This window comes from Ascaphus truei, chromosome 2 (genome assembly GCF_040206685.1).
Source record: "Ascaphus truei isolate aAscTru1 chromosome 2, aAscTru1.hap1, whole genome shotgun sequence".
Classification (NCBI taxonomy): Eukaryota; Metazoa; Chordata; class Amphibia; order Anura; family Ascaphidae; genus Ascaphus; species Ascaphus truei.
The window spans coordinates 355,526,978-355,541,454 of NC_134484.1; the positions used below are offsets into that span (position 1 = coordinate 355,526,978).

The 14,477-nt window shown below is 41.3% G+C and overlaps 1 protein-coding gene across 2 annotated transcripts in view; it reads right to left on the reverse strand.

Annotated features, from left to right (window-relative positions):
* Positions 1-13,214, reverse strand: part of TBC1D5 (TBC1 domain family member 5) — a 600,469-nt gene extending 587,255 nt beyond the window's left edge. For both annotated transcript variants that reach the window (XM_075586906.1, XM_075586905.1), the window contains exon 1: positions 13,165-13,214. The gene's annotated coding sequence lies outside the window, so the exon portion shown is untranslated. The remainder of the gene's footprint in view (positions 1-13,164) is intronic.
* Positions 13,215-14,477: the final 1,263 nt, after the last annotated feature.

The following is a 14,477-nucleotide window of genomic DNA, read 5'->3' on the forward strand; positions in this document are numbered from 1 at the left end:
GGATACTTTGTTGAGCCTTGGGACCATGAACAGTCTTTTGGAGTCTGATCTCAAGTGATAAGTGCTGCATGTGGTAGGGGTAATTCAGATAGACGGATAGCTTGCCCAGAAAGTATTTGAAGGCAAGACAAGAGAGATTAAATTTGCGCCTAGACTGAAGTGATGACCAATCTAGTTCTTTCAGCATTTCGCAGTGATGTGTGTTGTAGTTGCATTGGAGAACAAAACGACAAATTGAATTGTAGAGGGTGTCAAGATTGCTAAGGTGGGTTTGAGGTGCCGTGCCATATACTATGTCTCCATAGTCAATAATTGGCATTAGCATCTGCTGTGCGATACGCTTTCTGACCAGGAGATTTTGTTCCTGTAAAGTACCCCTAGTTTGGCATAGAGCAATTGATGCTGGAAGAAGCAGAGGGCACCTTGGAAAAGGAAAAAGAGGTAACTCCCTATGTTTCCAGTTAGAACTTTCTAAAATTAGAGCAGACTCTGAAAGAAAGACTAGAAGCATCATAACTTTTCAGAGATACTACAGAGACCTCATCCAAGGAAGGCTGGAGAGACAGCATTATCTGCGCAAACGCTCCGCAGCGGTCATCATACAGGCCGCCTCAGCTTTGTCGCCGGAATAAAGCAGCCTGCATTTTTCAGTCAAATTTGGAAAATGCAACGAAAAAAGGAGGAAATATGAATATCTGAAACAATGTGTGATTGTTGCTGAACCCGTCTAACATTTGACTGCAGTACAAAGATGCTACAGGAATATAAAGAAAGAAGTGTGTTTGATTCCGTCCAGATACAGATCCTGCATCCTATCCAAGCAAGCTGCGAGTTCCTATAAGCGTATTCGCTATGCTGTCTTAGTGCTACAGTCTGCTTTCCACAAGAGGCTGGAAAGAAAAAGCAGATTATGACAAAGAAGTGCAATTCTGATCCAGTCATTCTACTGTGCCCACTTGGTCCGAACCAGATTCCTTGTTATGAAAGCCACCGTCATCAAGATTCTGTCTGGGACTAGAATGAGACATACATATAACCGCTATTGCACACACAAAAAAATAAAAAAATAAAAAGAAGGAGGAGGAGGAGCATCACTGGATATTCAGCTGTGTTTTCGTCTAAATAAATTTATGCAACAAGAAAGAAAGATGTCACGGGATACAGTCAGAGCTGGTGAGAACTCTGCCAAAGGTTGAGCCGCTGGAGATCTTTTATGCTGAGCCAGGCACAAGTGGTTACGCCAGGAACAGAGAAGAGATGACCGCACGATGCCTAGGACAATTCGCTGTCAAACCAGTTGAAGATGCGTTTGAGCGAGAAGTCTTCTGCTGGGTTAAGGACAATAATTGCCCCACTGACTCATGTGAAGAGCCTGATGTATCCATTCCTGAAGCCCATGCCCCTTCTGTGATGCCAAATGCACCCCTCATGAAGATCCCTGCAATGCCCAATGCATCTGATTCTGATGCTTATGCCGACACGTGTGAAAAGCCTGATGTACCTGTTCCTGATGCCCATGCCCCTGCTATGAAGTTAATGCAACCCTAGTGAAGTTCCCTGCAATGCCTGATGTACTTTATGCTGATGCCTACGCTCCTGTGAAGAGGATAAATGCACCGCTCTTGGATTTCCCATCAGCACCTTAGGAAAAGGGGTTCCGGAGGCCACCATGAGTCTGTTTTCCATCAGGGACACCCTGCTACACCTGGAGGAACTGCTGGCACCTTTGCTCCTGCTGTGAAGACGAGCGCACTTTCTTCCGTTTTCCCCATCAGTATCTGATGCGTCCTCTGCCGAGTCTGTAACCTCCTCTGCAAAGTCAAAATGACTGCTCACGGATTCTCTGGCTTTTGGGTTGATGAATCCTCACACTCTGAGAATTGCATCCCTCTGTCGGTCTTCTGATGGACTTATGCAGCCTGTGGAGTCCCTTCAGCATATCAAAAAAAATCCCCAGACGTGGGCCACTGCGAATCGGCCTTTCAGCAAGGTCTTCCCGAGGAGCCTGGAGAGGGGGGGGGAGGGGGAGTAGTGTCAGGAATAGTCCTGACATTTTCCTAGGTCTCCCTCTCCCTTCTCTGTCCACCGGGTGTGCTGCTGTTTCTGTCTGCTCTGGGGTTCCTCTGTCTGTCTCCTCTTGTTGCTCCTGTCCTCTGTCTTTATAGTTTCCTGTACTTCCAGGCCTTTGTTTTGTGATCCTGACTCCTGAATCTGCCATAACCTGATCTGATCTGACTCGACCAGTTCCTTGTAGTTCTGGTAACATTATTAAAGGCCCTTGCTAGTAATCTGGCTTGTCCCAGTTTGTTCCTTGCTCTCAGTCCCTGTTCCCTAGTATCAGTTCCTGCTCTCCTCCTGCCTTCCTGTTGCCAACCCCTGCCTGTGACACAGACGATCCTGCCTGCCTCCGACCTCAGCCTGTGACCCCAACAATCCTTGCCTGCTCCCCGCTGTTCCAGCCGAGATTCTAACCGCTCCAGGAGTCTCCCCCGTGACACTTCTCCTACCGTGCACCTTACAACTGTAACAATCTACCAGAGACTCTCACAGCCGCCACCAGTCTAAGTTCTTTCAAAATTAAAGTGGTCTCATTTTAATCTGGTCTGTAATTGTTACATAAGATATATTATCTCTTACTGTGCATGCAATGTCTTGTATATAATGTATAACCCTGCTCGCTTAATGTAACTATGTATATGTGACTATGTATTTGTAACCATGTATTTGTCATCATAACTCTGTGCCCAGGACATACAGTTAGGTCCAGAAATAATTGGACACTGACACAATTTTCATAATTTTGGCTCTGTACGCCACCACAATGGATTTGAAATGAAACAACCGAGATGCAATAGAAGTGCAGACTTTCAGCTTTAATTCAAGGGGTTGAACAAAAATATTGTATGAAACGTATAGGAATTGCAACCATTTTCATACACAGTCCTCTTATTTCAGGGGCTCAAATGTAATTGGACAAATTAACACAATCATAAATAAAATGTTAATTTTTAATACTTTGTCGAGAATCCTTTGCAGGCAATGACTGCTTGAAGTCTGGAATGTATGGACATCACCAAACGCTGGGTTACCTCCTTTGTGATGCTTTGCCAGGCCTTTACTGCAGCTGTCTTCAGTTGTTGTTTGTTCGTGGGTCTTTCTGCCTTAAGTTTTGTCTTCAGCAAGTGAAATGCATGCTCGATCGGGTTGAGATCAGGTGATTGACTTGGCCATTGCAGAATATTCCACTTCTTTGCCTTAAAAAAACTCCTGGGTTGCTTTCGCAGTATGTTTTGGGTCATTGTCCATCGGTAAAGTGAAGCGCCGTCCAATCAACTTCGCTGAATTTGGCTGAATCTGAGCAGACAATATATCCCTATACACTTCAGAATTCATCCGGCTACTTCTGTCTTCTGTCACATCATCATCATCATCATCAATAAACACTAGTGACCCAGTGCCATTGTAAGCCATGCATGCCCATGCCATCACACTGCCTCCACCATGTTTTACAGATGATGCAGTATGCTTCGGATCATGAGCCGTTCCAAGCCTTCTCCATACTTTTTTCTTCCCATCATTCCGGTACATGTTGATCTTATTTTCATCTGTCCAAAACTGGGCTGGCTTTTTAGATATTGTTTGGCAAAGTCTAATCTGGCCTTTCTATTCTTGAGGCTTATGAATGGTTTGCACCTTCTGGTGAACCCTCTGTATTTGCTCTCGTGAAGTCTTCTCTTGATGGTATACTTGGATAATGATATACCTACCTCCTGGAGAGTGTTCTTCACTTGGCTGGATGTTGTGAAGGGGTTTTTCTTTACCATGGAAAGGATCCTACGATCATCCACCACTGTTGTATTCCATGGACGTCCAGGCCTTTTTGTGTTGCAGAGCTCACCAGTGCGTTCTTTTTTTTCTCAGAATGTACCAAACTGTTGATTTGGCCACTCCTAATGTTCCTGCTCTCTGATGATTTTTTTTTTTTTTGCAGCCTAAGGATGCCCTATTTCACTTGCATTGAGAGCTCCATTGACCGCATGTTGTGGGTTCACAACACCAACTCCAGACCTTTTACCTGCTTAATTGATGATGAAATAACGAAGGAATAGCCCACACCTATCCATGAAACAGCTTTTGAGTCAATTGTCCAATTACTTTTGGTCCCTTGAAAAAGAGGGAGCTACATATTAAAGAGATGTAATTCCTAAACCCTTCCTCCAATTTGGATGTGAATACCCTCAAATTAAAGCCGATAGACTGCACTTTAAGCCCATATTCATTATTTAACTGTAACTTGAATTTATTTTGGTACACAGCCGAAATAACAAAACTTGTATCCGTGTCCAATTATTTCCAGACCCAACTGTACTTGAAGACGAGAGGTAACTCAACATATTACTTCCTAGTAAAACATTTTATAAATAAATAAAAAGATACGTACAGACGTGACCACGAGTATTCTAAAGCTTGCCTTAAACTAGCCCGGTTACATTCTGGGTATGTGCTGGGTGTAACCTGGTTAGTTTAAGGCATTTCTGCATTGACTAATAACCCATAGGATTAACACAGCAGGGGTACCTGGCTGTCCCATTCCGTTTGAATGGGACTGCCAGGAACCCCCGCTGTTAATCTGATGGGCCATTAATCAATGCAGAAATGCTGGGTCCAGTTTAAGGCATGTATCCAGCATGTACCTGGGTCTTTTTGGCGATTGCCACTGGTTTGTGTTAGAATAACCGTGGGCACTACAGTATAACCTTTATAGTATTATTACTTGATATTTTGGCGACAGCCCAGTTTTACTTATCATTTTGGTATGGATGTGGGAGAAATCAGGCTCTGTGTAGTGAAACACAGTACTAGAACTTTGCAATTATCAAAGTGCCCCTGTGGCAAGTTACTTTTGGCACTAATTCATGGTAACAATCGGACAATGGTGGTAGCATTAATTCGAGGTTAGGCTTGAGTGTGTTAAACTCAAAAAAGGTGGAAGCTTTTGAATGGAGATATTTTAGAAGACAAGCATATACAATATGTTACTGTTTGATAAATGAAAACATTTTTCAATCCTGAGTTGATTGCAACAGTCAAGAATGCTTCAGTCGGGTATATTTGCATCATTTACATGAGAGGTTCTACAGTATTTAAAAAGCATTTGGAAAAAAGTAGTTAGAAGACAATATCCCTTTTAAGACAGGACTTCATTTTATTAAAGAATAAAGCTTTTTGAAATCAATAGGTAATAAAAGTATGAATACAACGTAATTTACACTCATCAATAAAATCAAGTCAACAAATTGATGCACAAAGCAGAAAAGTATCTGCATCATGTATATTGTATAAAGATGATTTCTAAATCAACTAAAACAAATTGACAAAATGAAAGTTTGGACTTGATTTTGGTGAACAAGAAAGGTTTTTAATGCTCTCTGTAAGGGGACAGGGAAGTTAAATACCCCAGGCTCTGTACACAAGATCTGCATTACAACAAAGAGAAGTGAGATCTACAAAAATGTTTTTTTAATCATCGAATTGTTTACTTAATACTTGTTAAACTGGAGCCAAATAATGAAAAGCCTAATTATTGCCCTTAACAAATGCAACAATTTGTCAGTTACAATTGCTACTTTCCTCCACTGTGGTCCTTGAGCTATGTTACAGATGTATTGTTCCTAGTGATAACGCAACACACCCCATTATTACCCAGAATATCAGAGTTTCCATATGATTCAGTGGCAGTGATGCAGAGAATATCCCACAACAATAAAGTTGGCATAAACACATATGTATATCATTGTACATTTGTCACTTGCACTGAATCTAATATATATTTTGGAAAGTTGTTTGTCTGTCTGTTCGCTAAGCATTTGGACACCTCTTAAGATATCATAACCACATTTTGCATGATGGTTCTTGAAATCATGGGGCAGGTTTTTGTTTATTGTCTGTTTACCATATCTACACATTCTACATTCACTATTCACCTTAACATTTTTATTAAGAACCATTTGGCACATTGGGTCAATTCCCTTTGCAATAATATCTCTGAAATATACCTGATGCAGAGCAGAGTTTAGTGCTAAAAGAAAATGTTATGACACTAGATGTCTCTAAAATGATAATGATTCCCATGGCTGACTGACACCAAGACTTCCATAATAAAAAAATCCAATACGGACTTATTGTCATTTTTGTATGGAGATGCTAATACCTTTCTGGTCTATTGCCCAACTCTGGTCAGATCTTTACCTCTTCTCTGTACAGTAAGTGCCTCTCAGGTTAAATACAGATACAACAACAACAAGTTATAGTTATTATAAATATACACAAACACATGGCTGAAAACAATCCACTAAGATTCACCAATCAAGGAAAACAAAACTCACTCGTCCACGACAAGTTATAGATGAATTACTGGCATACACTTCAATAAAAGACTCTCCACCTCAAATATCCCCTTGACCCAGCTCTACTTTATATAACCCACACAGCCCCTCCCCCACAGACCCCTGCACCCAAACTGAAATAATAAATACTCTCGACCTTACCTCTGTCTATGAGACTTGATGAAGTACAGTGACGGATGGAGCGAGGAGACTGTGTAAAGGCGTGAAACGGCAGACCATGCAGACAACGTGGCTGTCATTTAACGCCAGAGCCTCGACACTAGCGCCCCTGGACACCAATGTCGAGGTTCCGGCGGAGACTGACTCCATGCTGCCTGCACACTCCCTGCAGTTTTGCACCTTAAAAAGTGCGCAGTCCAATCACAACACAGTCATACATATATCTCTAGATCTGAAACTCGAACTTAGTGTATAGCACTGGACACTGGCAAATATATAAAAGTTACGTAGCTGACAACCCTCAAGTGAAATGTAAAAGGGTTCTGAGGACCATAAGTGTATAACTGGCATTTGTACGGTTTCTGGATTCAGTTACTTGAGCAGCATTAATCTGTAATGCTGAGAAAGCAACTTCACTATGGTAATAAATTCATGAAATTACAAAAACATTTAAACGCTCCCAGTTTATCAGATATATACAATCTACATGAAACAATACTTGAAGTCAATAAATAACAGCAGCTCAAAGGTTTCTGAAATAACTGGTTACATACAGTACCATACATCTGTAGTCTTGACAACGTATTTACATTGTGACGTCATCATTTATTACAGATGGCAAGCATCTGATTGTTAAAAAATAAATAATAAATGCCCTACGTATGCAGCATTTTACCTCATTACCCAGGGTATGCAATAACTGAACGCAATGTACAATTATGAAATTCAGGTGATAGGAAGATTATTCTCATTAAAAGAGAACATTTATAAAACTTGTAAAATCAAAAAAGGAAAGGAAAAAAAAAAAGCTTCAGCTTTATTTACATTTGAGAAAACAAAGAGACACAAATATACTGACATGTCAAATTAAGAAACCAATTTATTTTCAACTCCGTGTATTTTATTTAGTTCCCAATGGTTTATTTAGCTTTAACTGCTGTTTACTGTGTTAACTCAATTGTATTCTTCTATAAAAAAAGATTATCTACTGTAAATCTCTGTAAAAGTTATGGAGGACATGTAATTATTTGTGCACTAAATACTGTAGACTTTTTTTTCCCTTTTAAAGACACAGTGATAGCAAAGCATTGTCTTGGTTGAAGTTACGGTGTTACAAGATAAGCTAGGGTTCCAGTGATTCTTATATTACAGTACAGTATGCCACAGAAGGTTTTTTTTTTTTTTAAAGACAATGTACTGTAGATCTGTGGGTTTCCACCGGAGACAAATTTGCGGTAGCAGATTTTACTCTTCAAAACCCAATAATTGTATACTTTTGCCACACTTCTGAATATCAGAGGGTTTGTCAGTTGTATACGGTTATCTTATCAAGTACATACAAAACAGCTAGTATACTTAAGAACCTGTAAGCCCTACCATAATAGTAGTATTTTTATGTCCATCAGATAAGTGGGCTGGGGTTCTGCAAAGTCACAATACATTTCTTAGGGATTGCACTGAATTATACTACAATTTTGAAGTTCTTAACAGGTTGAGATCCACGTATCTACACCAATGTAGGGAGTGAGCAAGACCAAGATGGATAGTGTGAACCACCATGTGAATAATCCTGACAACAAGCATTGGCAGTCTCACAATTCTCAAAATACCTCTAATGCAATAGACCTCCTCAGTAAAGTGATCTTTTCTTAGATATGCTGTGACAATTATTCTGAAGAACAGCCTTGCAAAGCTCCCTTCTGATGTCAGAGCACACACAAGCTTCTGTAAAACATAGGACAGTATCTCATGCCATCCAACTGTACCTATTCAGCACCTAATATAATAAAAATCAAGTGTAAATATTCCTCTGACAGTGTGTGTAAACCCAGACATTAATAAAGTAATGGTGAGTAAACAAAGTGAAACAAAACCTCCACCATACAGTGTACAGTAAATAAAAATCTCACTTGTGGTGCATTTGCACGTCTCAGACAGCTCTGCAACCCTGCCTTTCCCCATTATCTCTTAGCATACAATGCTTCCACTGCAGCCAGTGGTTCTGGGTGTGAAAACTTCAACCAATGACAGCAGCGTGAAGGCCGCTTTCATAAACGGTCAGCGGGTCTATGAATATATACAACATATAAATAAATCCCAAAATACTAAAGTTTTATTGGTAAAATAATCTGGTGTTTACAGTACATTACACATGTTTAAGTGCCTCTATTTCAGCTGCCCACTTTCTGGGATAGATAGCATACCTTAAGGATAACTTTTTTCGTGTTATAAAGTATGGTATCTGTAAATAGAGGTAATTTGCTTTGTCAGCTATCACGTCAAACCCTCAATATCTCACAGCTCATAGAAAAGGGCCAAATATGTTCTTAGGACGTCAGATGCTTTGAGGATAATGGCAAAGGGGAGCAGTAACGTGTAACGAGGAAGCATGGACAAAGATGTTTCAACTGAGAATTAATTTGCAATTATCCCCTACGTAAAATAATTGTATTGTATGCAAGCCCAAAACCGTTTACATTAAAAAATAAATAAATATGCCCTTTCAACAGTGTCTTACACTGCACATATTCTGCATATCACACACACACACACACACACACACACACACACACACACACACACACACACACACACACACACACAGCCATTAAGGGTGTATAAATAACAAACATTTCTGTATTCCCTATTCTGTTATATTAGTTGATGAATAAGAATTATTTGTTTACGCAGACTTTACCTAAGTGGTTAATTCCATGCATGTGGAAAGCGGTACACATTTTGTGTGATGATATTCTATTGTAATAAAGGAGTATGATCTACTAGCTAGTGATTCAAACAGTGCCATATATTACCAAAAACGTACTAATATTAAGTAAAAAACACTAAAGTTAGGAATTATAGTTTTCTATTATAACTGAAAATAAATAATCTTAGACTTACATTTTTTTTAAAATCGCTTTTAACTGGAAATGAAGCAACATTTATTACTGAGTTCCACCTCTTACAGTATAGTGGAAACTAAAAATACGTGCAACGATAAAACACCAAATTGGAATGTCTCTCTTTTCCCCATTGTTAACACTTTTAAAAAAACGCAACAATAAATACCAAAAACCATGATCCCTAACTGCAATACATATAAATAACAGGCGGTGATATTGTGGACAGATACTTTTTAAAGCACTGAATGAAGTACTTGCACAAGGCATTCCGAAATCAAATGTCTAAAATGTCTGCCTTCTGCACCAATTCATCCCCAGGAAGACAAATTCAAAGTATAAAACACCTAAAAGATATCATCATTTCAAAAACAAATCACTCATAATCAGTATAATCAGTAATTATAATCACTTGCAATTACTGAATCCGGAAGAAGGCTCATTTTCAAAGCGACATTGAAAATTCAAAAACATCAGGGGGAAAACTTCGGGGAAATGATTTGCTTGCCTTATCCGGCAGGTAGAGAAGCTAAATAAAAAGAGTCAATCAGCATGAGAACGAGGAGACAACAGTTTCACAAGGTGGGGATAAGTGTCGGAGAGACAACAGAGCTGTGTCAATGCTTGTGGAGGGGATATAGAAAAGGTAAAAAAGAAGAAGCTGAAGGGCGATTTGCCTGGATCCACACATCTGATTACTTTCACTGCAAGAATATCACCTTCAGAAACATCAGTGGAAGCACCTTCTGAAAGGTGCAGTGCCACTTATCAATGTTACATCTGCAAAGCATGTTATCAGTCAGTCATCTCACACTTTCTCTGCTTTTTCTCAACATTCATTTAATTAGTAGAGATCTCTTCATTCCATATTTAGGTCTGAAACGCATAAACAAATAATACGTAAAGGCTTTTGCTAGTGGCTAGCTTACAATATGTGATCAGAACTAGTGGAGCATTTCAGCTGCAGCTGGATTCAATGCTAAGCTGTGTGGTAGTTATATAAAAGTCACAATACAGTAGGTGATAAGTTAATAAAAATGGACAGCTTTTGTAGACCGTATTCGCATCTGATCTGTCAGCTACCCCCCCCCCTCCACCTGCTCCAGAAATTGTAATAATGATATTATGAGCGCACCTATTTCTATATTCCAGAAAAATCAAAACGACTTCAATATTTCAGAAAAATAGCATACTGCTTGATAATTTTCTAAATGTGTTATCAGAAGTAAAGGGAATCAATAAAATAATAGTACTAGTGACAAATAACGCGCCCCCCCCTTCCCTGTCAGCTTTAAAACAGGTTTCCATCAACATATTTTATGTCCTTAACTGCCTCATACTGAGAACAGATACCCTAAAACAGGGGTGCGCAAACTTCTTGAGCTGCACCCCCCTGCCCGGAAGCCGCAGCGTTCGCGCGCCACCTCCCTCTCCAAGTACTCGGCGTCAAATGACGGTGCGCGTCATGTGACGCCACGTAACCCCGCCGCGTCATTTGACGTACGTTGCCATGGGGATGCGTCACGTCACAGGACACCGGGTTGCCATGGAAACGCGTCGCATTAGACCTGGCAGAGAACAGGTAAGGAAGTTACATTGGCCTCATGCCTCCCCCGGCATTTAATTTAAATGCCATGGGGAAGAGTGCGGGGCCTCTGTAACCGCCATGCCCCCCTAGAAATTCTCATGCACCCCAGTTTGCGCACCACTGCCCTAAAAGTATAATTGGGACTTACCCTACGAAGTACACCCCACTGCAAAGACCAAAAGATAAATATGTACTATGGAGAAGGAAATTCACTCACAACGTTCAGAAATAAGCCCATAAACGAAATGAACCTGAATGTTGTGTGCGTGCATTATTTGCAGCTGAAGGTTCCTACAATAGATTACAAAGGCAATGTAACCAGACATTAACATCACAGGGTCAGCTCAGGGAGGAATGCCATTTTACATCGCTTTTTCCGCAACCCAAACTGTGCTAAAAAAATTTAATAAAAAAAGCTGTGTAGTACGGCAGCCTGATGCATCCACACAGGCGTATTGGGGGTCGATGTTAAAATGGATAAGAAGTAAAAAGTGACACACCGTGCTCATTTGCATATCATGTCCCAGAATCCCTGGCTGCAGTGGAAGCATTCTATGTTAAGTTCGCATCCATAGTAGGAGCGACAGAACGAGCGACCCGAAAACAAAAGGCCGTAAGGCAATGTGCACAGCCACAGAGCAGCCGTGCACGAGAGTGACGGGGCAGACAATACTGCGCGAGACTAAATGTTTTGATTTTGCGGTTTAGGCAATAAGGGCGAACCACTCATGTGACGGGCACGCCCCCGTCAAGCAATCCTACAGGCCACAAATCGTTTCTAGTACAGGCACGAGTGTGGGCGGGGTTGCAGACCTGCCTAAGACATGCAGATGAGCATACAGCTATATTTGCATATATATATATATATATATATATATATATATAGATAGAGAGAGATATAGATAGAGAGAGATATAAAAGAGAGAGAGAGAGAGAGAGATACAGAGAGAGAGATACAGAGAGAGAGATACAGAGAGAGAGATACATATATACATATATATATACACACATATATATATATATATATATATATATATATATACACACACACACACAATCACTGCAATCCCACAGGAGGGAGGGGGTGGAAAGAATTTAAAAAAAAATCACAACAAGCATTCACCATTTGTATTGGGTTTGAGAAAATCTGGGTGTAGTAACCAACCAGCAGCAAGAGGAAGCAGTTAATGCAAACTCGCAGGCAATGGAGGAATCAGCCCTAGGGTCATTGAGCCCCTGCAGGAGAGGGTCATAGGCTACAGGAAGAATCTAATCATTTACAAGCTGCGCTGCTGCACACAACCCCAATGCTTTAATATGTATAACATGCATACAGGAGAAGAAAGGGGGGGGGGGCACAGCTGTTAGTATACCTGTGATTTTGGGGTGTCTGCTCCTTTCACCCTCCCTCCTCCTCTCTCTGCTGAATATAAACATACAACACTACCAAGCAAGAGAAGGGACACATCTCACAGCCACCTTCCCCTGTCACTACCCTTCATGTCAAGCTTACTATATATCTCACTAATATGTTTACTGGCTGAAAATTGGGGAGGTGTAAAAAAGCCGATAGGGACTTTAACACTCTGTCTGCTTTATATAGACCTTCCTGTTTTTCCACTGCAGGCAGCCATTACATGAATATGTGTGTGTGTGTATATATATATATACAGGCTGTGTAAATATCAGGACCAAATTAACAGCTTTTTTAAACATAGATGTATATATGCAGAACACAGCAGTTACTTTGCAGCTCGTGTGAAACACAGCATTTTCTCAGGTGACAAACTTACATATAAGAATGCCAGCCTCATATAAACAAATCATAATATATATATATATATATTATATATATATATACACACACACAAAGGGTTAACAAATAAATCCTATGCTCCCTGAAGTTGATCAGGACCAAATCATCTTTATAGAGCAAAATCAGTGAGACACAGTCTGATTGCAAACAGTCCCAAAAAGGTAAAACAGAAAGCCTTAATGCATGGTAACCCTTATGTATGCGTAATAACCTGCAATGTCCGTTCTATCCCCAAACCATTCAGCTGATACAGGAAAAGGACAGTCTCTTTTAGAAGGAGGAAAAGCACAGTACCTAACTGGAAGCAGCCATGACAGGGAGACACTGAGAAGAGGCAGATAAACTACAATTCCCGGCAACCCTTCTGGCACTACGGATGCCTACTAGGGACAAGCGAAACATTGGTCCTGAAAGGGAAACCTCACATCTCCTATATAATGCGGACCTCCAAGGACATCAAAATCAGTGAAATTCGTGGATCTTGACAAAAAAAAAACAACTACCGTTTAGAAAGTACTGATTTGGAAGACTGTTCAAGCCTAAGAGAACATTCATTGATCCGAGACTAACACGTGTGTGATAACTGGCAGGTCTATAAATACATTTAGCATTTTGACAAGCCAATAGAAAATATTTTTTAAGGATTTTATATTAAAGCTGCAGTTCTTGCTGGCGATTTTATTTTATTTTTTAAGTGTTTTTTTTTTCAACTTCAATATCTGCATCAATGTAATCCTAATGAGACTGTAAGCTCCTCGGGGCAGGGACTCCTCTTCCTTAATGTTACGTTTATGTCTAAAGCACTTATTCCCATGATCTGTTATTTATATTATCTGTTATTTATTTGATTACCACATGTATTACTACTGTGAAGCGCTATGTACATTAATGGCGCTATATAAATAAAGACATACTGTACAATACAATACAATACCCAGTGAATAGCAAAGCTGCCGATCAATCTGTTCTCCTGTGATTGATCGGCAAAGGTTAATTGATACAGGGCGATGTAATGCTCTCTGTTTTCCCGTTTCCTGTCTGTTTCCTCATTCATTGGAACGCATATGCATATTGATATGCGTTTCAATGAAGCGTGCACACTCCCGATCGCCAGCAGGAGGAGAAGCAGCCACTCCAGCCACTCACTTCTCAACTCCTGCTGTCTGCCTATCTCTCCTGGTGGCGCTCACGGTGCGGTATACCCACCCCTGCGCCCGCCAGGGGTGTGTGCGCGCCCTTCCCTCCCGGCACTCCCTTCCACCCCCCCCCCCAACCCGCAGGCGCTCCCTTACACCCCCCCCCCCCCCAGCGCTCCCCTCTCCCCCCGGTGCTCCCCTTTCCTCCCCCCCCCCCCCCCGGCGCTCCCCTCCACCCTCACAGCGCTCCCTTCCCCCTCGGCGCTCCCTGGTAGCCCACGCAGGGCGGGAGGGGGAGCTGGGCAGCGGCGGTCATGGCGAGCGGGACAGCGGCGGTCGCGGCTGACTGGCTCCTGGGGCAGGTGGTAGGGGGAGGCAGGGAGCCTCCTGCTCGGATCGCTTGCCTTTCCTCCCCTTCCCCCCCGTCACTCACATCCAAAGCTGCCTCTCTTACTCCAGTGTGTGTGTGTG